This window comes from Pseudorasbora parva, chromosome 25 (assembly GCF_024679245.1).
Source record: "Pseudorasbora parva isolate DD20220531a chromosome 25, ASM2467924v1, whole genome shotgun sequence".
Lineage (NCBI taxonomy): Eukaryota > Metazoa > Chordata > Actinopteri > Cypriniformes > Gobionidae > Pseudorasbora > Pseudorasbora parva.
In genome coordinates this window covers 25,964,042-25,990,315 of record NC_090196.1, presented here as the reverse complement: position 1 = coordinate 25,990,315, position 26,274 = coordinate 25,964,042, and the positions used below count along the sequence as shown (strand labels likewise).

General features: G+C 40.2%; 1 long non-coding RNA gene across 1 annotated transcript; it reads left to right on the top strand.

Moving 5' to 3' along the window:
- The first annotated feature begins 11,395 nt into the window (after positions 1–11,395).
- Positions 11,396–21,963, top strand: LOC137065502 (uncharacterized). The gene is made up of 3 exons (XR_010901657.1): positions 11,396–11,485; positions 19,177–19,375; positions 21,364–21,963. It is a non-coding gene; the product is annotated as an uncharacterized lncRNA (long non-coding RNA).
- The last annotated feature ends 4,311 nt before the right edge of the window (positions 21,964–26,274 follow it).

Genomic DNA, 26,274 nt, shown 5'->3' with positions numbered 1-26,274 from the left:
CCCAGAGCTGTCCGCGTCCGGCGCGCCGCTGGCCTATTTTCAGCAGGCTGCGGGGCTGGCGCGGACTGGGACGGCTTCCTGCAGCGCGCCCTGTGGCGTGGCCAGGGTGAAGGCTGCTGCTGTGGCCACGCGGGAGGGGGTCGCAGGAAGTCGCCCAGGCGGCGAGGAGGCTGAGGCAACTGTGCCGGCGGCGCTTAGGTGCAGCAGCGGGCCGCCGGGGCAGATGGCCTCAGTCTGCCTCTGGGGACAGCCAAGAACTGTTGGGCGCAGTCCCTGACTGTGCCGCTGATAAGGCCGGCCTGGGATATGTGCGAGCTGAGGAGGCGGGCTCACTCAGCCGTCCCACATCGACCAAGTAAGGCCAGTTGTCTTTCCCGGACCACAGCTGTGGACATCTCCTGACCCAGGGGGCGTGTGGTCACCTATGCCGCGCTGGGCGGGATCGGTGGCGGCACGCCTTCCTCGAGGCAGTGTTACTGGCCCGGACTCGGGTGGCATAGCGGCCCGGTGTCGAGGCACTGGTAACGACTGCGCCCTGACAGAGGAGACCAGGGAAGGACTCGCGTTCCACTGGGGTCTGCTCTGCGAGGGGGCTCGTAAGCCCTGGATCAGCTCTGTCCTCGTGCATACGCATCGGGGCGGCAGCTTACCCCATAACACTGCTGGACTACGCCACCGAAGTAGACGAGCCAGCAGGCTTGGGAGGGCGCTTAGGATAGCCTCACCGCGTCAAGTCAAAGCACTCAGTGGACACCGAAGTGCGCAACAGAGCACCTGACCGAGGGGGAGGGACCCCAGTGTACCCTTAGGCCGCGACCCCTCGAGGGCAGAGAAGGCGGAGGAGGCCACCAAACGGTCGCGGGAAGACCCGGAGATCTCCCGGACCGCGTGCACTCCTCATGCATCTCGGGAGCGAAATGGCATTGGGGGCGGGGCCCGCAGCTGTCGGGTGCCACCTCCAAAAACCAATCGCCCAACCGCGAGCACTCGTGACAGGGAGGAGATTCACACCAGCCCGAGGCTCGCGGCTGCCCGAGATAACATGGCTGTCAACTCTAGGTCAGATTCTACAGTGCTACCACACCCGGAGGCGGAGCATAGCCGAATCGTCATCCCCAAAGGACTCTAGCCCACCTTGAGATGCGGCAATCGACCTCTCGCCGCTATCTGGAGTATGAACTAAACGAACGGGGCGTCAGCAGACGGTCCCGCTGTTTCAGTCCAACACTCACTGGAAGCGATGTGCAAGAGGGCGGGAGTGGCCCGAGGAATGATCGTCGGGGTTCTTAATACCACAGCACCGCCCTCAGGTCACCCTGGCCACCAGCCAAAGTACCACCTCTCTCGGAGATGGTAGATCGGGGTGTGGCAGAGGGGACTCTCTCTCTTTACAGAGATCATTGAGTCTCGACCACAACATCGCGATGGTCATGTTCCCACAGAGGGAACACAGCACATCCACAAACACTGTCCGAACGTGCTGGGCCCAAACACGTCGAGCAGTGAATGCGTCCCAAAGACAGCAACAGATATCGACCGCACCCGGAAGTGCGCGGGCAACCCGTCTTGAAAAAGACGTGCCACACGCAAGCTCTTTTTGTGAGAGGAAGCTCTGCAGAGTGCCGAAGCGCCCAGGGAAAACACACACAGCTGTTGCAGATCACTGCACAGATCAGCAGGCAGGCAATGTGAGATCGCTGGAACGCGCCGTTACACCAACACCCTGGAGAACCGCTCGTCTCGAAGACTGAAGAGAGGACTTCAGAATTCAGGCTTGCCGGAGTGAAGAGATGCTCTTGGCTCCGAAGCAGAAACATAATGCGATTCATGCCAGCTACTTCCTTATATACCCAGGTGGGTAGGCGGAGTTACGCATGCAAATTCGCATGCCCATGGCATTGGCACTGCCATTGGGTGCTTTCTAAGATCTCGAAGATGATTGGCTTCTAGGCGAAACCCCCATTCGTCAGTCACTGACGTTACGTCGGAGTGACTGAACGAAAGGGAACTCACCACTACATGCTATTATAGATGGCTTTAATAATAAACAAATGATTTTTCTTTATGTAAATGCTACTTTAATGTCATATATTGCTCCTTTCTTTTTGTAAACATGCATGCAAAGCTTTTACATTTATATTGAATTATTAAGTAGATGCTTTTATCCAAATCGAGCAATAAAAGCAATCACACCAACAAACATGCAAGTGCTGTGTGAGTAGTCCTAGTTAGTCTAGCACAGTTTACATAGATATATAGAACAGTCACGTGTTGACAAAAAAGATGCGTCTTCGGACGTCTTGAAAATGGTTAAAGACTCAACAGCTCTGGTTGATTTTGGCAGGTCATTCCACCATCTTGGAACAGTCAAGGTAAACTTTTGTCTGACTATGAATGAATAAAATATAAAATGTATAAAATGAACAGATTCTGTTGTAGAGGGGCTTCCTCTGTGCTGTGCCAGGGCTTTATGCCAATGATCTAAAATCCAGCATACATAAGCATATCTAAAGGAAACCCCTCTTTTGAAGAGCGACTGAAAAGCGCTGCGATTCAAGGGTGAAAACATCTTCAGAAAGTATGACTCACTCTTTTGCTAATGAATATACTGCTGATCTGCTTTAAAAAAGTGTTGTGGTAAGAGCTATTTATGCTAAACTGTATAAATATTAATAGTCAACATAGCTTGAAGAATGAAGTTATTTTTTGCTTACAACTTACGTCCTCCTTTATACACACCAAAGCACCTCAATTTCTGTCTGCGACTTTTTGGTTGTGCGGTGCTAACCATGAACTCATGCTGCTCAAGGCTAAGCACAAACCTGTGTGGCATATTTACCTCTGTAATGAGCATTTCATGGCCTTCCCTCTTGTAATAGAATATTCTTGTCTGGTAAATTTATAATGGGGTTTGCATTCTCTGGTTCTTATTAAACTCTGTCGCCAGGATGGGCTAGTACAAACGACCCTTCTATTAGCCTTCCTGCACCCGGCGCGTCATTAGAGGAACATTAGGAAATTAGAGGAGAATTGCATTATGGGTGCAGCAGATGGAGTGGCTGCAGTACAGGACAAACGTGATTGGCTCTTCCTGCTGCAGAAACATTGTGCTGTCGAGTCATTGTTGTGCTGTTTTCGGTTAGGAAAATTATTTTAAAAATAAGCATGTTCACATATATATAGATTAGGGTCCAGTTCTAACTATTTACTCACTACTACCTAATGCTTAAATGGATATTTCACCCAAAAATGTACATTCTATAAGACATTTACTCACCCTCATGTTGTTCCACACCTTTATGAGTTGGTTTCTTCTGCTGAACACAAAAGAAGATATTTTGAAGAATGTCAGAAACCAAACAGTTGATGGATCCCATTGACTTCCATTTTATTTTTTTCCTACTATGGAAGTCAAGTGGGTTGACCATAATCTTCAAAATATCTTTATTTGCATTGAGCAATTGAGCAACGTGAAGCGGAGCTAGTTGAAGCTAGTAAACTTTCGCCGTATCCGGTTGGCAAAACTCCGAACACATCTTCCCTTTTTAAGAATGACTTCAGTGCCGGTCTTTGTTCTTTTCTGAGAGAAAATCTTAACTCCAAGTTTTCCAGAGTCGCAGTCAATGCTGATTCGAAAGACCGCCGTTCACCAGCTTCTGTGTTTACTTGAAGCAGGCAAGCAACTCTGCCGTCATTATGTTAAGCCTTGCCCACCGACTCTATGCACAATGTGATTGGCCCAACCAGAGTTTGTTTTTTTCCAGCTAAGAAGTGTATTGAGAGTTGCTAGACGACACTCGCGGCAGATTAGATTTGCTGCCGCGCTAGGGTGCGTCTAGATTTCTAGGCTACAATTCGGCATTTTTCACTGCGTACCCTTAAACTCCACTCCTCACAAATAAAACACAAAATTACACAATATGCTTACAAAATCGTTTAATAATATTTGAATAAAGGTTGTTGATTACTAAAAAATACTCATTGTATTAACTCAAATTTTTAATTTCAATGAACTCAAAATTTTAAGGCAACCAGGTAACTTATTTTTTTAAATAAATGTTACAGTATATATATAAACTATCTTTGATGTGCACTCTTTTATGTATTTGTGAGACACAAATGTCACCTGCAGTAGATTAGTAAAGGCCCATTTCTGTGATGATGGTAAATGCCACCATTAGTTTATCATTTAAACACGTCAAAGATAGTTTGAAAGAGTATGGATGAGTTTTAAAGGTTAACACAGATATGTAATGGGCAAAAAAGTTATTTTTTTGTCTGCTGCTGCATTTGCTTGTCCTTGTGTAGCAGCGACTACTCTATTCCAGATAAATTTGACAAAAACCTTCAAGAAAACAATTTGAGTTACAAGGTTTGACCTGTTGAATTTGTGTTATGCTGAAGAACCTTGCACTCAAAGTTCGAAAAGTTTTCTCCTCGCGCTCATTCGCATGCCGGTTGCCTCTCGCTACAAGCAAAATCACTGTACTATGATCAAAATGAATGTCTCAGACCTTGTACCCTTAAATGAGTTATGCTCCCGAGAGCGTTACATAAGGAAAACGGATCGTGTCTTTGGGACATACGCTGTCTGTGTGCTTCTCAATCTTCCGCTATAGTCTTCATCGGCTCACGCTGTGCGCCCTGGGCAATGAGCCTTGAAGATATCCATGTGATACCACCAGGCCGTTAGCGGGATTGAGCAAAGGTGCTCGCCTTTTTCCATGTGACGTTATTTATACGTTTTAATGATACCCTCTCTGTGCGACCCATCTCCTCCCAAGGCTGCTAGTGAAAAATTCATATTTTAAACACTTGCCCAATGCAGATAACTCCCATCAGTCATTTCTGGACATGTTTAGTGTGGGTTGTGAGGACAGGGAGTCTCGGATAGCGAAGAACTGGTCCAAGTGTCCTCCTCCAACTGCGCGAGAGGACATTTTATTAAATAACTTTAAATATTAATGCATTCCTCTGGCTATGTATGCTCACTGTTCCGAAATCATCAACCCTTCACTTGCCCGTGTGTGTTTCTTTTCTGCGTGTTCTTCAAAAATGAATGAATATGTATATGTTTTCTTTTCTCTTTCCCCTCACTCCCGCTGTTGCCCAAGCTCCGTGCCAGCAGGCAGCGACCGTGTTGCGTCTCATCCTGGTTTTATGCCAGCGTGGCAGGTTTGTCAATACAGATTGTCAGCGTCTCAGTCAGCCAGAAAGGGTCACCCGTGCTTGTGTCAGAAATCGTCGCTGTAGCCTCAGGATATGGAGGTCTTTAGAGTCAACAGTCTGACACAAGAACAACAAAGCTCTGAGTTTCCTTGCCTATCGGCAGCAAGTCACAGCCAAGGTTTCATTAACTATACATTATAGCTGAATATTTCACACGTTTCTCCTCCTCTGTGCATCCTCCTTTGTGTACTAAGGTGCTTATAGGCTTATTACAGTTATAGATTAAACCTTAAATGCCTGAATGTTTCGCCAATCATTATTACATATTCGGGTCTTTAGCGACCCATCTAACACGGATGGATCGCTACCTGTCACGATAATATAAAACTCTCCTGATAGAGTAACAATTACATAAGAATGAAATAAAGCTTATTTTGCAACCCGTTCTCACTCCCAAGGCATCAAAATCCGAAGCTTGGAAGTGCCTTCCGCGTCACAATAAAGATGCTAAAGGGGCCGCTAGGCGTCATTTTTCGATGCGCTGGGTGTTCCATTCATTACAATGAGAAACCTTTGGCGTCATACACAGACGCATGTTATCGTCATGTTGAAATTTTATTGGTTTATGATTTTGCCATTATGACATTTTGGAGTGTGATTCTCAATTTAATCAGCAAGCATAATACCATTTACATTTGTTTTATTTACCCTATTTAGACACGTTTTAACATGTAAACCAACCCCACCCAGGGCCGGCGTTTGCTATAGGCGAGCTAGGCGGTTGCCTAGGGCGACAATGGTGTTAGGGGCGCGAGCGCGCTCAAGTGCCACCCATTACTTCCAATTAAACATAGAATTGGAACAAGCGAAATACAACATAATGTTCATTAAACATGATCATCATAGGGCACCCCCTCAACAACACGTTTAATTACTTATCAACCTGATTATTAGATTGAATTGATGGTGATTATTGATTAATGGTTCAGGCGTTAGGTCAGGCAAGTGCTCATCTTGCACGTTCATCAAAAATAACGCGTCTAAACCCGCGGATGCACAAAGAGAAAGGAAAAAAAAGGAAGATCAAAAGAAAGCCCAGTATAGAGGTTAGTCTTCCTATCTCAGCAAATAAGTTGTCAAACAAAATAAATGTACTTAGTTTTATCAATATTATCAACTAATATTAATTTTATTAAAATTATTAATATTGTCACTAAGCTATCACTTGCTAGTTTTCTACGTATTACTACGTATTGCAAACATAACTTCGCTGACAATGATCTACAATAACCTACATGGATGTCATTTAAATATCAAAAGTCCAGTACGTTATGAAAGTTGAGAATGTATCTTATCCTAGTTTTGAAAAGTACAAATGCTCTCTACATCGGTACGTCGGAAGCAAATAAAAAGTAGAGCCTCTCTGTATTTTTTTTTTTTTTTTTTTTACTGGAGTAATGATAGATGCCATATTATTTACATTAAACACAAATATGCTGTGTTTTAGGCTACTTAAAGATTGATTGGGCCAGACAAAATTACGGAAATCACTAAATTCTCTATAGTGGCTGTAGTGTAGGGGTAAGACACATGTCATTGAGTTTTGACGCAAATCGATCAGAGGTTCGAATCCGCCTTTTATCCTTTCCGCAAAACTCCATCTCGCCTAGGGCAACCAAAGAGCTAGAGCCGGCCCTGACCCCACCCCATCCCTAAACCTACCCATCTGTGTGAACATGATACAAAACACAGGATATACAACTGCCTCCACGAGTTATTCAAAAAGTTAAATTAAATAATAAATAATAAAGTTTTCCAAGGCCAAACGATTGATTTGTACGAAGAAAATCCCCAAAAGCGATCAGCAACTCCATCCGCCGAAGATCACGAACGCATCAAATTTCAAATATTGCCACCCGTTACGTCAGATTTCATAGTGAAATTGCATTGGCTCTCGTATGTCTTGTGACCAATTGCGTCATTGCATCAGCATTGATTGTAAAATGCCATTGGCTCTCGTGTGTCTTGTGACCAATTGCGTCATGCTCAAGAGTCGTTTGAATCATTTGAATGAGATATGAATGAGTTCGTTCACCGAGCAGTGGGAAGCCAGGATAATCATTTCAGCGATTAAAACATCAAGATCAACTCTGTTCTTCACATGAAGATATCGTATGACTTCAGAAGGCTTGGAATGCAACATGAGTTAATATTTTTATATTGTTTTGGTCAGTTTTTGCAATAAATTGATGGATGGATGGATGGATGGATGGATGGATGGATGGATGGATGGATGGATGGGGATGGGTGGATGGATGGAGGGATAGGTGGGTGGATGGATGGATAGATTCTGCTGTTTTCATTCATAATGCAAATAATAAATAGGTAAAAAAATAAAAAAATAAAAAAACTTGTTCTTGTGAGCCAAATAAAGATTTTTTTATGTTTCCACAGGGAACAAAAAAACATCATGCCATTCCAGGATTCAAATCCTCTCAGAGATTTAATTAGCTGTGCTATGCTAATCACAGTCGTGTGGCCACTGAAAAATACATTAAACACACACCTGCTATGACAACACCAAGACAGCACAAACAAAGAGAGAATGCAAAAAAGAGCCTTTATAGAGAACATTCAGCGCCGACATGCCAACCAGGGGAATTTATACACCTGTACTATAGTTACAGCTGGGTTTCTTGAAGAACATTAACATCCACATATCCTCAAACACATGTTGGCGTTAAACAGGATCTCATCAGCCGACTTTCTGGCTTGATTGGAAAGAAATGGAACTTATATTAGATATTTTACAATTGCATTGTTCTGAAACGATTTTATTTAGTTACTTAGTTTCCTGCTGAATGCGTTTTCAGGACAGACATTGTCCAATATACCTGACCAGATATGTGTTTGGTAAATCTTTTTTATATTTTAGAGGGAAGAACATGATCGTTTTGACAAATGTTTACTCTGCTCTTTCAGAAAGCATCAGTGACTGTATCTGTAAACTCCACAAAAAACAGCAGTTTGTTACTCGTGTAAGTCTTCAAATCTGCTGAATTTCTTCCAAACTAAAACTAATTAAAATATATAAAACTAAAATGAAATCTATTCATGCATAAAATAAAAAAACTATCCAAATTTAAATAGTGTAAATTTGCTTTAAAGTACGTTTGAAACAGTATCAGTATATTAAAGCCAATGCACACGCACCGCCATGTCATGTCATTGAATTTCATATGTCACTGTAATAGACGCGAGTGAAAGGACTGATAATGTTAATTACAGCAGCAAGGTGACACGCCGGCTCTTGCTGAAGACTGCAGTCGTCGCTTTAATCAGGAAGAGGTCATCAACCCAACGAGGTCAAACAGAGGAACCATACGCCAGTTCAGACACTACATCTGATCAACTCTCTGTCCTCTTTCATACTAAGCTACCAGTACTTGTTTTTCACTCTTTCTTTTGAGTCTCTGGATCTATTAAAGGAATATTTTTGGAATAAATTATGTAGTTTGAATTGTACAATATATATATCATTTATTATAGAATAGAATACTATTTTATTATTATTATTATTTAATTTATGTTCTACATATAAAGAAGGTCTTACCAGAGTCAAACAGAATAAATTATATCAATGACAAAATGTCAATTTTTGGGAGATAATGTAATCTTTATAATGTAAGATATATATATATATATATATATATATATATATATATATATATATATATATATATATATATATATATATATATATATATATATATATATATATATATATATATATATATATATATATATATATAAATATACTTAATAATTATACATAGTACACACACACACACACACACACACACAAAAAAGTATGTAAACAACAAATTATTTTTTATTATGGATGCATTTAATCACTTGACAGACATATATATCTGAATTCATACATACATGTATATATATTTAAGTACTATGCTGTATATATATATTTATAATTTATATTATATGTAAATATATAACAATTTTTTTCCTAAATATATGCATGTATTTGTGTGTATTTATATATACTGTACATAATAATAATACACAGTAAACTTTTATTTTGGATGCGATTAGTTATGAAAATGTAATAACTTACATTACATTGTGATTGTTTGTTAGTTTAAATTAATATTGCACAGAATCAGGCTGTACGAGACAGAAACTGACGTGAATGAGGAACATTTTTGGTGAGCTATCCCTTTAACAACCATTGTGACTATGGATTTATATTCTTATACTATTTATCTGGTATCATTATTATTATTATTATGTTTTATATAATATATTCTTAGATATTTTAAGTAAAATAATATTTTATATACAAACACACATATTTTTATCAATTCATTAAAAAAACTGTTCACACTGGAGTGGAACAGTATTAGGCTTGTATTAGGAGTAAATGATGACAAAATATTTTTTTGGGGGGTGAGCTATTTAAAGGGGTGATCTTTTAAAGTTATGGCAGTTTATTGGCTACAAAAACATCTGGATTGGACTACCACAAGCTTCTTCTTGGGTTGGTGACATCATAAACACTTGCTATTAACAGAAACACTGCCGCCACGAACACGCAACTTAGTGGGCGAGGCCACGGCGCTGTCATTACGGAAGAGAGAGAGAGAGCTGTTGCAGGAGGCTAGAGTGTCTTACCAATCTAAGACCATTGTGTTTTTTTTCGGAGGGATGGGCCTCATAGAAGCAGGAAGCAGACAAGCCGTTCAAGGAACAGTGGAGACAGCGGTGTGGAATAAAGGTCAAATATAAGAAAAATACAGTGTTTTAAAAAAAAAGAAGTATTAAGACATGTTATACTGCTCCCCATAAACACAACAAAGCCTAGAAAAAAAACACGGAACCACCTCTTTAAAATATGCGGTGAATCTGGAGTATCCTTTTATAGAAATTACATTCTCTTTTTGTGTTTCGCAGAATATAATATCAGCATACGGGTTCTGTCAGTCTCATCATTTTCCAATTGACGTTCGTGACACTCATATCTGACTCTGCCATGCCCGCACCTCGGCTGTGAACAGCTGGCTCCGGAGGCGACACGGGTCGGGCACCTCCATTGGATTGCATTAACTGGATTGAGGTGGGGTCGTGGCCCGCCCGGGTCTGTGTTAATTGCAATATGAGGGTAAGTGATGGGTCCAAGTAAATCAAAGTGAAAGGACCCCTTCTCCCCTGTACGGGGCTTGGCTGTGACTTCAAATCTTCTGTGAGGGGTTTGAACAATATTGCTGTCATCTCGGCAAACTATAACCTGCCATAACAGGGTTTTCCCTCTTCTAAATAAATAATGGGACTTTATAGTATAGCAGTGGACTACTTTCGTGGAATGCCATGAGGATCAGATGGACAAATATGATTATTCCTGCAATGGAATCGCTTTGTTTTTGGCCCTACACACACACACACACACACACACACACACACACACACACACACACACACACACACACACACACGTATATATTTGAGCATGAGAAAAGTCTTGCTTAGCATATCACAGAAAAGAGGAAAAATACATTTGCCTTGTTATTTGAGGAACAAAGTAGACGTGTTTAAAACTAAGACCTTTAATGAAGCAATTTAGAGAGTCATTAAAGGGATACTTTACCAAAAAACAAAAATTAGCCCATGATTTACTCAACCTCAAGCCATCTTAGGTGTATATGAGACTCATCTTTCAGACGAATAAAATCAGAATTATATTTAAAAGTATCCTGGCTCTTCCAAGTTTTATAATGGCACAAAATGGCAACCCAAAATTTAAAGGGGTGATGAACTGAGAAATCAACTTTCCCTTGAGCTTTTGATACATAAAAGGTCATGATAATATAAGAATACCCTGTAAGTTTCAGAGCTTCCTTGTTAGTCAAAGAAAAGCTTTTACACCAGGCCCAGAAAACGATCGTGAGCTTCATTCTTACGTCATCGCGCTACGAAACACAACTCTACAGAATAATAAGCACGTCTAAGTAGCTCCGCCCACCGACTCATGGAACTGTTCAGATCGCTAGCCAGTAGCAATAAACATGCCGAAGAAGATAGCTAGATATCGTGGAAGAACACAGTCGCTGCATAAGCTTCCTTCAGATCATAATTAGGAATGAGTGATACTTCATTTATTTTTCATTCATCACAAGACCGTTTGTGTGTTCGCTTCATTTCACTGCAGAATCGTTTGTAAACAAGCCTCAAGTGCTGGATTTGCAGACACAATGTTGTGCCTTCTATATTGGATCCGACAGGAATGGTGCAACACACTTATGTGAGTAAAATGTCTTTTTTATATGTAGTACCAAAATGTACGGCCTTTGGTGGAAATTCTTTCTTGATCTGGTAGCGCATGTGTGTGTGCACGCGGTTCGCGCTTATATCGACCGATTATGCAGTCCATGTAATACAGAAATGATATTCCAATCAATCGCGGGTGGATGAGAAATAAATCATTGTGTTTCCTTGATAAAGACGTTTACCCTGTGGTCGAGAGAATCTTTGCAGTTGCCACTTTCAGATCAACCCCTTCCTCATGTGAACTGAACTGAACTAAACAGAACAGGGGAGCTGAAGCTCATTAAATATGCAGATCTTCTCCAATCCTAGCCGTGGGCGTTTACTTCCAAGTTTTCAGTGCGTCACGCTCATCAAAACCCAACGTTCAGGAGAGAGCCTCAAAACCAGTGTAGAAAATAGCCTATTACTTATTAGTTATGATATTTTTGAATGTAAAAACCACACAAACATCATTAGTTGACCTCAGACAACAGTATAAAAAAAGAAAAAAAAAACTGTTCATGACACCTTTAAAGGGATAGTTCACCCAAAAATGAAAATGTGATCTGCTTTGGGCATCCAAGATGTAGGTGTGTTTGTTTCTTCATTAGAACAACAACAACAAAAAAGACGAGTTTTAATTCCAACTGTTGCTCATATAATGCATGTCCATGGGGTGTATTTCTATGAGAGGCACTATGGGAGTAAAAAACAGACAGACATTCAAATACATATTAAACCCTGTGGTGACACATTGATGTCTTAAGACAAAAAATGATCGGTTTCTGTGAGAAACCAAACAGTATTTGTTATTTTTTACCTCATATCAGACAAATCTCATCTAGTATTCCCCTGCGCCATTTCTTCAGATGAAGATGTTAAAAAAACTGCAGTCAGAACACCTTCCGTATTCAAACTTCAATTTTTGTGCTGCGGAATAGACGCATTACGTTAATTGTCAAATGTCAACAGAGCTCAACTGCACTGTGTTGCCAAGTCCGCGTTTATTTCCGTGGGTTGTTTTCTATGTCCGCGGGTTGAAGCGACTATTATGTGATATATAGACCTATGAGTGCGAATTTTAGCAGGCATTGCTATTGCTAAAAGAAGCTATGGTTTAGGGCTAGTAGTAGTAGTGGTTTTGTTGTAAAAACTTGGCAACCCTGTCTGCACACGCGCTGGAATAAACAATCTTTGCCGGTGTTGTAAAAAAATAAAAGAAATTAATGATACACAGAGCAATTACCCAACATGATCATCATTTCTGAGAGAAATAGTGAAGGTGAATGCATATACAAAAATGCTCACCGTTTAGGATTTGAACAAATATAACCCAAGCCCCTTTGATGACGTGCATGATTACGTTACTGTTGATCATCTGTCCGTCATCGTCTAAAGCCTGCCCTGATGATTTCATTGGTCCGAACAGTTTCTGTTCGGGGATAATTACTCCTCTATGGATTGAGGCCAGACTGAACCGCCCAACCTAAAAATGTTATCATACTATCCCTTTAAAAAAGGTGTGTGTCACTACATACTGGCATTGCAACCTGACAAAATGGTTACTAAACAAAGCCGTAAATTAATAATTTGAGTCACTGGGATGAATTAAAAAACCCACTACTTCCTGTTAGAGTGTTTGATTCAATAAAACAGTTTTTTGAATATAGCTGATCAACATTTAGCAGTAAACTAGCATAAGTAGCCTCAAAGCTAACTCACTGAATATGACTACACAATGATTTCTTAGGTGTTTTTTTTAATAGCTTTGTTGTAGATACTTTTTGTGTAGCTTTGCTACTTGTAGTGAAGTAGCTTGGCTATACTTTAGCTATTTGCTAACTTGTGAAGCTCTAGTTTCTAAAAATACAGCTACTTAGTCATTTTGAGATTTCTCTGAAGTGCCTTTCTTCGCACAGACTCGGGTTTGTTCAATTGTGCATGTGTCTATTTAATTCATTATTCATGTGGCCTTGCTATTATAGGATGCTGCTTTCTTACAGGTGCAATTATGTATGAAAACACTCTAATGGAAGATGGATCTCTTTTGGACATCATGCTGTGTGTAATGTATGAATTTCCAATTTTTTCCCCATTTGGAGTCACACATTGAGTTGTTAGGACACTGCGAGGCACTCAGTTAGAGATGATTCAGATGTGTACTTCATGTTGTGAAGTCTCCAATAGAGGAAAAAAGGCTATCTGCAGATGTTGTGAATGGAGTTTTAATGCTTGTTCTGTTTGTTTACACCTGCAAAAACCACCAACGCTCACTCACAGAAGACGCTGTACTGTTTGACTGTACATCTAGTCACAGATAATGCCAATGCAATTTCGGTTGTAAGTGTCACAAGTGCTGTCCATCCCAGAAAATCACTTAATAGCCAATTTCATGCAAGAACGGTGTGGAACGAAAAACTGAGTTAATACTGAAGGAGAGAGAGAGAGAGAGAGAGAGAGAGAGAGAGAGAGAGAGAGAGAGAGAGAGAGAGAGAGAGAGAGAGAGAGAGAGAGAGAGAGAGAGAGAGAGAGAGAGAGAGAGAGACAGGTTTGGGTCTAGTCACACCTCATGGTCCTGTGATAAGGTACAAAGTAATAACTCGGCCTCTATGAGTTTTTCCAAAGCAAAATCATCTACATTCCTTCCAATTTAGTTTACAGGTGTCTGTGGCATCTTGTCTTGTGTTGCCAGACTTTTGACTTTTGGCATAAATCTGGTCTAAATTGCAGTTTCTTCTAGGAAAGAACCACCCTCTTATGAGAGCGTCTGACTGTTCTATGTAGTTCATGGCAAACGACTCCTATGAACTTTGTAAGAACTAGTTGTTCTAATGAACAAATATGTGTGCTTTGTCTATGTAGTGATTCAAAAACATACAGCAGTGTAGACTGGTTTATGAATAATTACTCTTTCTCTCAGATTCTTTGCAATTAACTGAATAATAAACGTAGGCCTAGTATGATTCTTGAGCAAATGACTCATCTGAACCAGTCCATGAGAACAGTTTTTTTCCTCATGAACAAATGTCTCTTATAAGCTATTTATTTGTAGTGAATCAGACACATACAGAATGACCAGTGTAGTCTGATTAATTAACAAATGACTCTGATGAACCTTGTAAGATCCATTTTGTTCTAATGGTGAACAAATGTCCCTTATGAGCTTTGTAGTGAATCAAAAACTGATTCATGAACATATTACTCTTATAAACCGATTCTTTATAGTTAATGAATAAGGAACATATACTGCAACAGTGTAGTATAATTCTTGAGCAAATGACTCGAATGAGCCATTTCATATGTCGTGAATCAAAAACGTATAGAATGACTGATTAAAGGTGGGATAAGTGTTATTTCAAAACCGTTTTAGAAAAAGGACTCGGCCGAGTGGAATAACAAACTTGTAGCCAATCAGCAGGTAAGGGGCGTGTCTATGGTGAGAGAGGCTCAGTGCAGGTCATTATTCAAAACAAATACGAGTCTCACATAACGGACATTAGCCAAGAACTAATATATGCTGGCTTTTGCTTGAATATGCTTGCGTGTCATGTTCGCTTGTTTGTCCATTTGCGATCGTATTGTCACTCACTTCAGCGATGATAAAGACCCGTTCATTTCCACACTGTATGGAGCATCTAAATCCCCTCAGTGTTTCAAGCGTCAGCTTACAAAATGTGTCCAACAGGTAAGATATTATACTCCTAATATATGTTTGTTTCCTCTTTTCATCTATATAACCCATCCGGTCATAATTGTAATGTTGTTAGCTGGACTATCGAGCTTGTATAGCCTACTAACTTTATTGAGTTGTTCATGAGAACTGTTTGTGTTTTTGTGATCGCTATAACTAATCTTGTCATAACTGTAATATGTCGTTAGCTAGACTGTCGGCTCGTGTGCTATCGAGTGGTTTATGAGAACGTTTGTGTTTTGTGATCGCTATAACTCTAATCGTGTCATAACTGTAATATGTCGTTAGCTGGACTGTCGGCTCGTGTACTATTTGTTCATGAGAGCGGTTTGTGTTTTTGTAATGAAAAGGGGTGACTTTTTCATTGAATATTCGACCTGGATTAGTAATTCACAGATTGTGTGTGTGTGTGTGTGTGTGTGTGTGTGTGTGTGTGTGTGTGTGTGTGTGCGTGTGTGTGTGTGTGTGTGTGTGTGTGTGTGTGTGTGTGTGTGTGTGTTTCAATTTCTTGTCATAAAAAAGCAATATGTCTCAGAAAACAATGCAGAATGTACATCTGTGGTCACTCCACAAAATGCTGGATACAATTGCCGTCAGCTCTTGCTGTTTTTGTATATCAGATGGTCAGTCAAGAGGCCTAGACTTTGAATGGTCCTTGACACATCAAAGACTTCAGAAACACCAAAGATAGGCAGAAATATACCTCTACAGACATGAAAACAGTTCAACAATTGCCTCATGCTAAAAAAAAAAAAAAAGTTTTGTTGATGTTTCTAATAGGCTGTGTGAATTTTTTACTGAACTCATAGCATAGGCTATATGTTTTCAAGCGCTAGTTGGGGCAGTTTAAATGGTTTTAACTGGATGTAGGGGAAAAACTGTTCTGTCTTTGTAGCCTTGCATCGTCACATGCGATGATACCCAGCTCTTTAGAGACCTGTAGATCTTTCCATTCAGCGCTAAACAGAATTATCTTCCACGCTAATCTAGCGTCAACATCAGTGCTTGAGGCTGACACAGTCTAAAACAACAACAAAATGTGACTCCACAACACCACACACTTCTTACATATTACCAACACAATTGTAAAAAGGACACAAGCAGTTAGTCATTTTGAAAACACCAAGCTGATCAAAGCGTTTCGGCATGAGCGCTAGCTGCTTCAGATCCGTTGCTCTTTTATCTTTTCAGCGATTATATGAAGTCAGACAGCATCTCTCTCCTCCCCACACCCCCCACTCTCTAGCCCAATTTGGAATGATGCTACTGTAGAAGTTTATTTTAACTTTTTTTGGATGAATGGGTGGAAGCTGTTAATGAACTCAGAATTAGTGACAAAATGATCCGGCTTTTTATGCTATCAGCTTTTTATCACCACCAAAGGAAATGATTTTTGATGAGTATTTTAGGATCTGAAGGCTGTATAAAATATTTGATGTATTCAGAAATGACCTAGACCTGTAAGCTAAGCTTTTTTAGTTTTGTATTGAAGTAAAAATGATTAATCACAAGAATTATTTTATTCACACTGAAAGGCTTTTTCAGAATAATCATAAGACAGTTATATAAATATTTAATGAATATGACTTCAATTTAGGTGATTTATACAACAAAAAAGATGATTCGTTTGATTTAGCCCTACGTTGCACCCGTTTTTGCTGTTGGATCTGTGCATTGTGACATTTACAGAATCACGGTTAATAAATCAGGATTAACCCATTTAATCCCACTACAATTGTGACCACAACTTTTCCTCACATATTTTAGTGTGGTATAAAAGTAACTGGAGTGCTGGAGGTTTGTAATTTTGTAAATGCATTAACACCATAGCCCTAGACTCTCTGTGTTCTATAGGTCACAACTGTGACCAGACATAAAAAAATAATAATAGCATATATACCCAAATATAAGATGACCCTGAATATAAGACGACCCCCCATTTTCCAGACTTATTTTTGTGGAAAAAATCTGGTTTTCAATAGAAAATGTTTTTATTTGAAAATTCTACTGATAATTCATTGAATTTTTTAAAACACCATTCATTACAGGCCTCGACATTAAGGATGTTCATGTGCTTGTCCTTCGGAAAAGTAAATCGCTCATTCACTTGTCCGAGTAAAAAATGTGCTTGTCTGGATTTTTTTTTTTTATGTTGTAAATATAATTTATTCTGAAGCAATATACTCAACAGTCTTCCATCAGCTTTGGCATATTGAAATATATCCATAAACATGCCAAGCAGTCCAAGAGTTGTCCTGACAGAAATATATATAGGTGTCCAGAGACCGGAATCGTCCGCATGATCCGAGCCAGTCCACGCACCCGCCTCCTGTCACTCACTCGTATCACTTGAGTGGCTTACTACTTTAAACATTCAAAAACATCATGTCATGTCGCATTAACTTCCTTGAAGTCGGGTACTCTGGTCAAGTTTAAAATTGGATCTGCCCAGAGCCATTCTGGATCTGCCATCGATCTCCGCTAACGTTTGGTCGTGACGCATGTCATCTCAAACTAGAGCACGACATCAACGTCATCGATCTCAGCCACTCCCTCTGTTTGCTGATTGGACCGGTTAAAATTTGACCGGAAAAAAACTGAGAATATACCACAATCCCAGACGGAGTACTGAAGGAAAATGAAAATTGAGTGGAAGTGCGTAGGCGGGAGGAGTCCGAGTATTCATTTAAACGCAGTCAGTTTTGGAACCTAATTACTTGAGAAAGATACATTGGATCTGTGCATTTACTCTTAAAGTGACAGTAGCCTAATAAACCTGCTGTCTGTCATGTTAATAAAAGAACAAAAGACAAAGAAAATCACTCTCTGCTCTTGACTGAATAATTTTTGTAACTAATTGTAAGCATTAATTTTGACAACAAAGACTGCAGTTTTATTTTACATTTGATTACTGTAATTTAATTTAAATTACTTTAATCACTTGCCTGAATATACCCCCAACTGAAAGCCGTGTTTATTTAATCTCTCTCTTTATTATATTGCATTTATTTGTGCTGTTGTTTGACATTTGTTTATTTGTTCTTATTTCATTACTTTCTTTACCTGTTATTTTTTATGAAAATACATTTTGCATTGAAGAAAAGTCGATTTTTTTGTATATGCTGTCAATTATAGTTGGAAATCTCTAATTACAAGAAAATAAGAGTAATTTATTGATAATTTGACCTAATTTGTGTGGAAATTAATACAAGTTTTTGGTGTTTTATGCCACTTGTGCTCAGCTGGAAACTGGAGTGAATATACAGGTAAGTTTTTTTTTTTTTTTTTTTTTGCAGTTTTACAGAACTGTAGGTAGAGGCAAGTTGTTTTATTGCTTCAGTTCCTTCACTGAGCTCTAAGGTAAAAAAAAACAACATAACGTTTTTATATAACGACATGCAAAGTTGTGGGAAAAGATCACGTTCTGGACAGACACTGTCCATGGCTGCCTGTTTTTGAGGCAGAAACTGAGTGTTTTGTGTATGAACAGAGAGATTTTTTAGTAAAGCTACAGGGACTCCTACATTTCAGCTTTCATTTTTCCAAAGCTCGGATTTGCTTGTTGTCGAGCATATCATCCCAGTGTAGATACACTCATGTTATTCCTCCTAGTTTTTTTAAATCCAATAGGGTGTTCACTCAAATATTTCTGCAATTCAAAGGACTTCGGACATATACGCTGGGCCCTGTTTATGTTTTTTTCCTGCTTCTTCTGGATGTAACATCTATCTGTCTGGAGTATCAGACCCTAGTGTCAGAAATGAAAAAAGTCATTCGGCCTCTCTCTCTCTCTCTCTCTCTCTCTCTCTCTCTCTCTCTCTCTCTCTCTCTCTCTCTCTCTCTCTCTCTCTCTCTCTATATATATATATATATATATATATATATTGTATGCTCTGTCGTGACTACCTCTTGCCGGAGCTCTTGGATAGCCTGTGCAGTTGTAATTTCTCAGATGGCAGAATCTCATTTACTCCTGAGCGCGATGTGTATTTCAGAATGTGTGAAAACAAGGCACTCGATGCAGCTGAGAGAGGTGGCTGTCAGATGCCACTCAGGCCAGACTCAGAGCCCTCATCATCCCCTAGTGGATTAACACCTTCTGGCCTGGATCTGCACCGTGCGGCTGGTCCTCTCATCTATCTCGTTCCGGCCTCCAGAGGAAAGCGAGTACATGTATCCGGCGGTCGAAAGCAAGTATGTGTCTTCTGCAATCAAACGGACAGCTCTCACAGTTGTACTTTTTTGGTCTGGCAAGCATCACTATTACAATTCACTGTAAGAAAATATTGTTGGTTTTTAAGGGATAGTTCACCCAAAAATGAAAATGTGATGTTTATCTGTTTACCCCCAGGCCATCCAAGATGTAGGTTTCTTCAGTAGAACATAAATGAAGATTCTTAACTCCAACCGTTGCAGTCTGTCAGTCGTATAATGAATATGAATGGTAACATGCATCTATTAGAGTAAAAAACATTTAAAAAATATGCACAGAGAAAAAATTATATTAAACCCTGCAGCCTGTGACGACACATTGATGTCTTAAAGGGTTCACCCAAAAATTAAAATTTTGTCATTAATTATTTACCCTAATGTCGTTCGACACCGTAAGACCTCCGTTCATTTTCAGTACAATTAAACAAAGAGAATATTTTTTGTGCGCAAAAAATCTGATTTAAAAAAAAGTTTCGAACCATTATGAATCAGCGTATTGATTCATGATTCGGATCGCGTATTAAACCGGAAAACTGCTGATATCACTTGACTTTGGCGATCCGAGTCCTGAATCGATACGCTGATTCATAATGATTCGTTCGAATCCTTGTTTTGAAATCGCCCCGACGCAGTCATCATTTTCATGTCCGGCTACACGTAAGCGCAGCTGCCTTTAAACTCTTTCCCTGCCAGCATTTAAAAAAAAGTTGCCAGCCACCGCCAGGGTTTTTGACAATTTTTACAAAAACTTAATAACCCATATATTTTGTTTAATAAATGTCTAAGGATGTACTATATCAAAATAAAGAGCTGACATTCTTCTTTTAAACAAACAAAAAAAAAGTATTCTAGCTTCATGCTTTCCCTTTTTATCAACACTTGAATAGGTGGGTGTGGGTACGTTTCATAAAAAAGCAACATTTTGAACAAAAAGCTGAAAAAAAAATATATTTTTTTTATATGCATATGATTACATACGATCGCTTGTTTTACTGTGTCTTCCTCACGTGTGTTTTGATCAGGGGATTCAGTACTCATTCAGGAGATGCGTAAAAGCGCCCCCTAGCGTCTGACAGTAAAATCACGAAAACACGGAAAATTCAGTTTTTGGCTGGGAAGCATTTTCTCCAAAATAACATTTGGCGGGGAAAGAATTAAAGAGAATGGGAAATGAGAATGATTGTTTTAAACCATGTTACGCCCAAAACACACCCATGAAGAGAACAGGGACACCCCTTTGGACCATGAGCCCAACAAAAGTGTATTCGGACTAAGTGCACTTTCGCCGTGTGCTTTAGACCATGTGTTTTTGATTCACTAAAACGATCTGGTGCATTAGTGTCATTTGTTTGTGAATTGGGTTACACTAGTTGGTTTTCGGTTCACTGAAAAGAACTATTCCTAAAAGTCATTATGACTCTTTATTTGTATATATATATTGGACTACACTGGTCACCTTTTATGTTTTTAATTCACTAAAAAGAACCGGTTCATAGGAGTCATTTGTTGGGGAATCAGAATGCACTGGTCACCTTTTATGTTTTCGATTCACTGAAAAAGAACCAGATTAAAAGAGTCATATTTTTGTGATTTAGACTAGACTGGTTGCGCTGTACATTTTGGGGATTTCGCACGCGATCTATACCGGGCTCAAACCCTCTTCGCCCGCATGTGCGCCACAGCTCAACGTGTCAGAGCATGTGCACGAACTGTGTTATTTTTAAAGGTGGAATGAATCATGGCAGAGGGCTCCGGGCAGGCGATTTGTTGAGCTAATGGTGGGTGAGACATCACATTTTCATGTTTGCAGGTCCAATGCATCACAGAGGGCCACAAACATTCATCACAGTTCACATCTCCTCTGCAGACATTTGCAAAATCTGTGTTTACTCATTATGTCTAGGTTTTCAATTCTCTGTCAGTGAATATGGATTAGATAAGCTCTCTTTCTCCCTCTCTCTCCCCCTCAGCATGGAGCGAGCGAGCGCTTCCAGAGACCCGGACAGAAATTCGGTGTGAAATGCGAGGGCTGTCTGCGTGTGTGAGGGAGCTGACAGGATTTTAGGAGCGTGGAAATGGAAATAAGAAGAAGGCTTTGGATGTGCCCAGCTGCCATCCTGGAGGAAAGATTGGTGTCTGTCGCAACTGGCCCAATTTCAAAATTGCCACGTCCGTTTACTCTCCATCTTTATTTACACAAATCTGTTTTGTCACTCTCTCTTCACCATTTGCCTGGACAGATGCATTAAAACACTCAAAACAATCAAATCCGAAGCGGCCGGTCGAGATGGAGTTGATTGACGAATTGGCACGGCTTTCCCGGCAAACGTGCTGTGAGACAATGAGAAGAGCTTGATGTGGCTGGAACCAACCGAACCAGCTCATCGGATTTCAGACGCAGAGTGAAATAGATAAATTGGACTATCAAATTCATCTGAATATAAATGTGATGTTTTTATCATACTTTTCTTATTTGAAATAGTAGATCTTAATGTAATTTAACCAATGAAAGATCATTGTGGAACACCACAGGAAATAATACAAGCAATCAGGACATTAGGGAAACTACAGATTCACATCATTTGTTTGGCTTATTTTTTTGTTTGTTCGTTTTTATTTATTTTTTGCCGACTTGTAGAGCTGGAGATAATAAATTATCCATTAGCAGCTCTGTATGTTGTGTACCATATATTATTCCAGCTAAAAATAGCTATTTTATGGCTTGTGTGTTCATGGACCACCACAGCGATGACCTACATATGATGAATATCGTGAAAAGGTCACATTTCTCCCTAAATAAGAAAGTATATTTTCACAAAGAAAATTGGTTTAATTATTTTTATGACAATTAAACACATCATTCTCAGTGATTCTCATTAGATTTTCAGTCTGCCAATAAATTATAATAATTTCATTCAAATCTGCATGATTAAATGTAGTACAACAAATAATACCACAATGTATAAACACTTAAAGGGATAGTTCACTTTGAAATTACATTTTGATATGTTTTAGCTTACCTCATGGGCATCCGAGATGTAGGAGTATTTGTTTCCCCAGTAGTTTCAATTTTGATCATTTTAGGTCAAACCGTTCTTGTCTGTACCTCACATAATGCAGGTCTATGGTCACCACCTCAAAGAGCATACACAGAGAAGTCCAAATTAAACAATCCCCCATCATAAGTACACACTGATGGCCTAAGACACGAAACGAGCGGTTTGTGTGAGAAAACGAACAGTATTTATATCGTTTTTACCTCTTGTACACCACTACGTCCGACTGATCCGAGGGCGCGCGTGCGTGTTTCCTGTGGTGTACAAGAGGTAAAAACGATATAAATACTGTTCGTTTTCTCACACAAACCGCTCGTTTCGTGTCTTAGGCCATCAGTGTGTACTTACAATGGGGGATTGTTTAATTTGGACTTCTCTGTGTATGCTCTTTGAGGTGGTGACCATAGACCAGCATTATGTGAGGCACAGACAAGAACGGTTTGACCTAAAATGATCAAAATTGAAACTACTGGGGAAACAAATACTCCTACATCTCGGATGCCCATGAGGTAAGCTAAAACATATCAAAATTGAAGTGAACTATCCCTTTAATATTTAAACCCAACCAGATTATGTTTTAGCAAGTAATCAGATTCTAAGGATGCAAAAGTGTCATGAAAATTAAAAGATACTAAAAACTAGGCTTTGTTTTAATTTTGAAAGTATAAATATTTCTTATTTTTCTACATATATATCTGTTTTTTATCTAGAAAGAGCACTGCTGATCCAAAACACCCTTAACATTATCAGCCAAATTTAGGTTCTCTGAAACATCCAATGCCCTGTTTACAGTATTCGGTCCATATATCCTCATACTATCTAGATAATATATGAAAGTAATGAGAATGAAGGCAGGTGGTATAATGATTCCCGTTGTAGGAGCTTTGTTGTACAAGACAAGATGTTTCACAGATTCGTGGAAGCTGCATAGGGATACCAAAGACAAGTATTAAATGGTAAGTACGATAACCGTCTTTAGTATGTTGCAGATGACATAACATAATAAGACTTCACAGGATGGGATAATCACAGGCTGCGGAACATGCAGGTACATAAAACAACTCTTTTTAGTTTGCCATCCACATAACAGAAAGCTGCATTAACGAAATCAACTTAACTCAGGCTAGTATCCGCAGGTTAAATAGGTCACAGACATTGGCGCACAGCAGAAAGCAGAGTATTCACAGGCAGATTACTTGACAGTCTTTGAAACACGACATCTAAACTAACTCAACAGGCCACTTCTTTTACAGTCTTTGTTGAGCGATATTAAACATAACTCAGGGCTGAGTTCTCAGGTAGATACCGTACATGAACAGTCTTGGCAGGAAAATGCCAAACATGACTCAGGTTGATATTCATAGCCAAAGTCTTTCAGTCAGTCAGAAAAAAAGAGGGCAGACTGCATCTCAAGTAAGTTGAAGTCCATACAGAGAATAATACACTCACTACGGGGATTGAAGAGCAAGGGAAGTATCACAGTAATCAAAACCTGACAAGGACTGATCTTAGTTCAGCCTTTATATCTGCTCCACACACTCATAAGCGCCGGGTGCATGTCATTAACGCTCTGGTAAGGGCAAGCATATGAATGACGGAACTGAGTCCAGGGGGATTGTGACAATGATGTCTACACATTGCATTTACTCCCCTGCAACAGAAATGCGCCTTTGTTAGATAGACTATGGATCCAAATGCATCCATCTAGCTTTAATCGTGTTACATGCAAATCTGCGTGGTCTAATCTACTTTAGGCGCCACAGAAAATGTCATTATATGCATTTATATAATGTTAAATAGTCCTTTATATAATTTAGGTGCATTAGAACTAGTGAAAGACATTGGCAGCATCAGAAACAGTTCAGCTCTGAGTAACGTATTACCCACTCTATTGAAACTGAAGGGTCCTCAAAGGTTCTTTATTAATATTAATAGTTAGTGTAATGGAGGCCAGCTAGTAAAAAGCTGTTGAGGTAAACCTTACTCCCCTGGCCTCAAGAGGTGCACTATCGACTGACACTAGTCACGTCACGTCACCTTTATTTATATTGTGTTTTTACAACACAGATTGCTTCAAAGCAGCTTTACAGGACTGTGGTCTTTAGCGTTCTTGTTAGAGTGCCTGTCTCCAATGTCAGTGACACTGGTTTGAATCCTGCTTGGAGCAGGTGCATGTAGGACCAGTTGCATTGGTGCCATGACCCAGATGGAAGTAAGGTTTAAGGGGGTTGAGTGTAGCGGTCTCAGGGGGTGAACTAGTGACTGCTGCTGCGGGGCAGCGATCCTCAGCATTTTTGTTAACGTTACTGCCTCCCATTTCAATTGCTGGTAATATTGGTTCAAATTCCACTCAGAGTGGGTGCGAGAAGGACCAGATACATTGGTGCCTTGACCCAGAAGGGAATGAGATTTAGGAGGGTGATTGTAGCGGCCTCAAGAAGTGAACTAGGGGCTGACATTACATGGCTGTAATCTTTAGCATTTTTGTTAGCGTGGCCACCTCCCATCACCTCCATGCCTGTGATGGCGGTTAATTCCACTAGGAGCAGGTGTGAGTAAGAACTGTTCCATTGGTGCCATGACCCGGAGGGGAGGGGGGGGGGGGTTGAGTATAGCGGCCTTAAGAAGCGACCTAGCGTCTGATGCTACAGGGCTGCGATCTTTAGCATCCCATGCCAGTGGTGCTGATTTGAATCCCACTCAGAGCAAGTGCGAGTAGGACCAGTTACATTGGTGCCGTGACCCGGTTGGGAGTGCGGTTCAGGAGGGTGAGTGTAGCGGCCTCAAGAGGCGAACGAGTGACTGACACGACAGGGCTGCCGTCTTTAGCATTCTTGTTAGCGGCCACCTCCCATTCCCATGCCGGTGGCGGTGTTTTGAATCTTGCTCAGAGCATGTACGAGTAGGAACTGTTCCATTGGTTCTGTGACCCGGATGGGATTGAATTTTAGGAGGGTGAGTTTTTGTCAAGAGGCAAACTAGCAACTGATGCTGCAGGGCTGCGTTCTTCAGCATCCTTGTTAGCGTGGCCGCCTCCCATTTCCAAAGCTGGTGATGGCGGTTCAAATCCTGCTCAGAGCGGCTATGAATAAGAACTGTTCTATTGGTGCCATGACCTAGATGGGATGGAGGTTTAGGAGGAAGAGTGTTACAGCATCAAGAGGCGAACTAACAGCTGACGCTACAGGGCTGCTATCTTTAGCATCTTTTTAACGTGGCCGCCTTCCATTCCCATGCCGAAGACAGTGGTTTGAATCCCACTCAGAGTGGGTGGGGGTAGGAGCAGTTGCATTGCATTGGTGCCGTGACCCAGAATGGAAGTGAGTTTTAGGAGGGTGAGTGTAGTTGCCCTTAAGAGGCGAACTAGTTAATGATGCTACAAGGCTACTGTCTTTAGAATCCTTGTTAGCGGCCACCTCTCATTCCCATGGCGATGGTCGAATCTCACTCGGCGCATGTGCGAGTAGGAACTGTTTCATGCTGCGACCCGGATGGGAGTGAGGTTTAGGAGGGTGAGTGTAGCGACTGATGCTATATGGCTGCAATCTTTAGCATCGTGGTTAGCATGGCTTACTATTTTCATTATTTTATTATTAGTTATTTTATAGTTAGTTTACTTATTTATTTTTGTTTTGTTATTCTTTATTATTTTATTGCATATGTTGGCCAAACAACACATCTTTATCCACAGAATGTGACATTATATAAAAAAAATATTACATTTTAGACTGAAGCTGTACCAAGCTAAGTACCAAATTCTCAAAAACATCCTAAAGAAAATGAATATAAAAAATTATTTCCTTTCCGAAAGCAACACGTCACAAA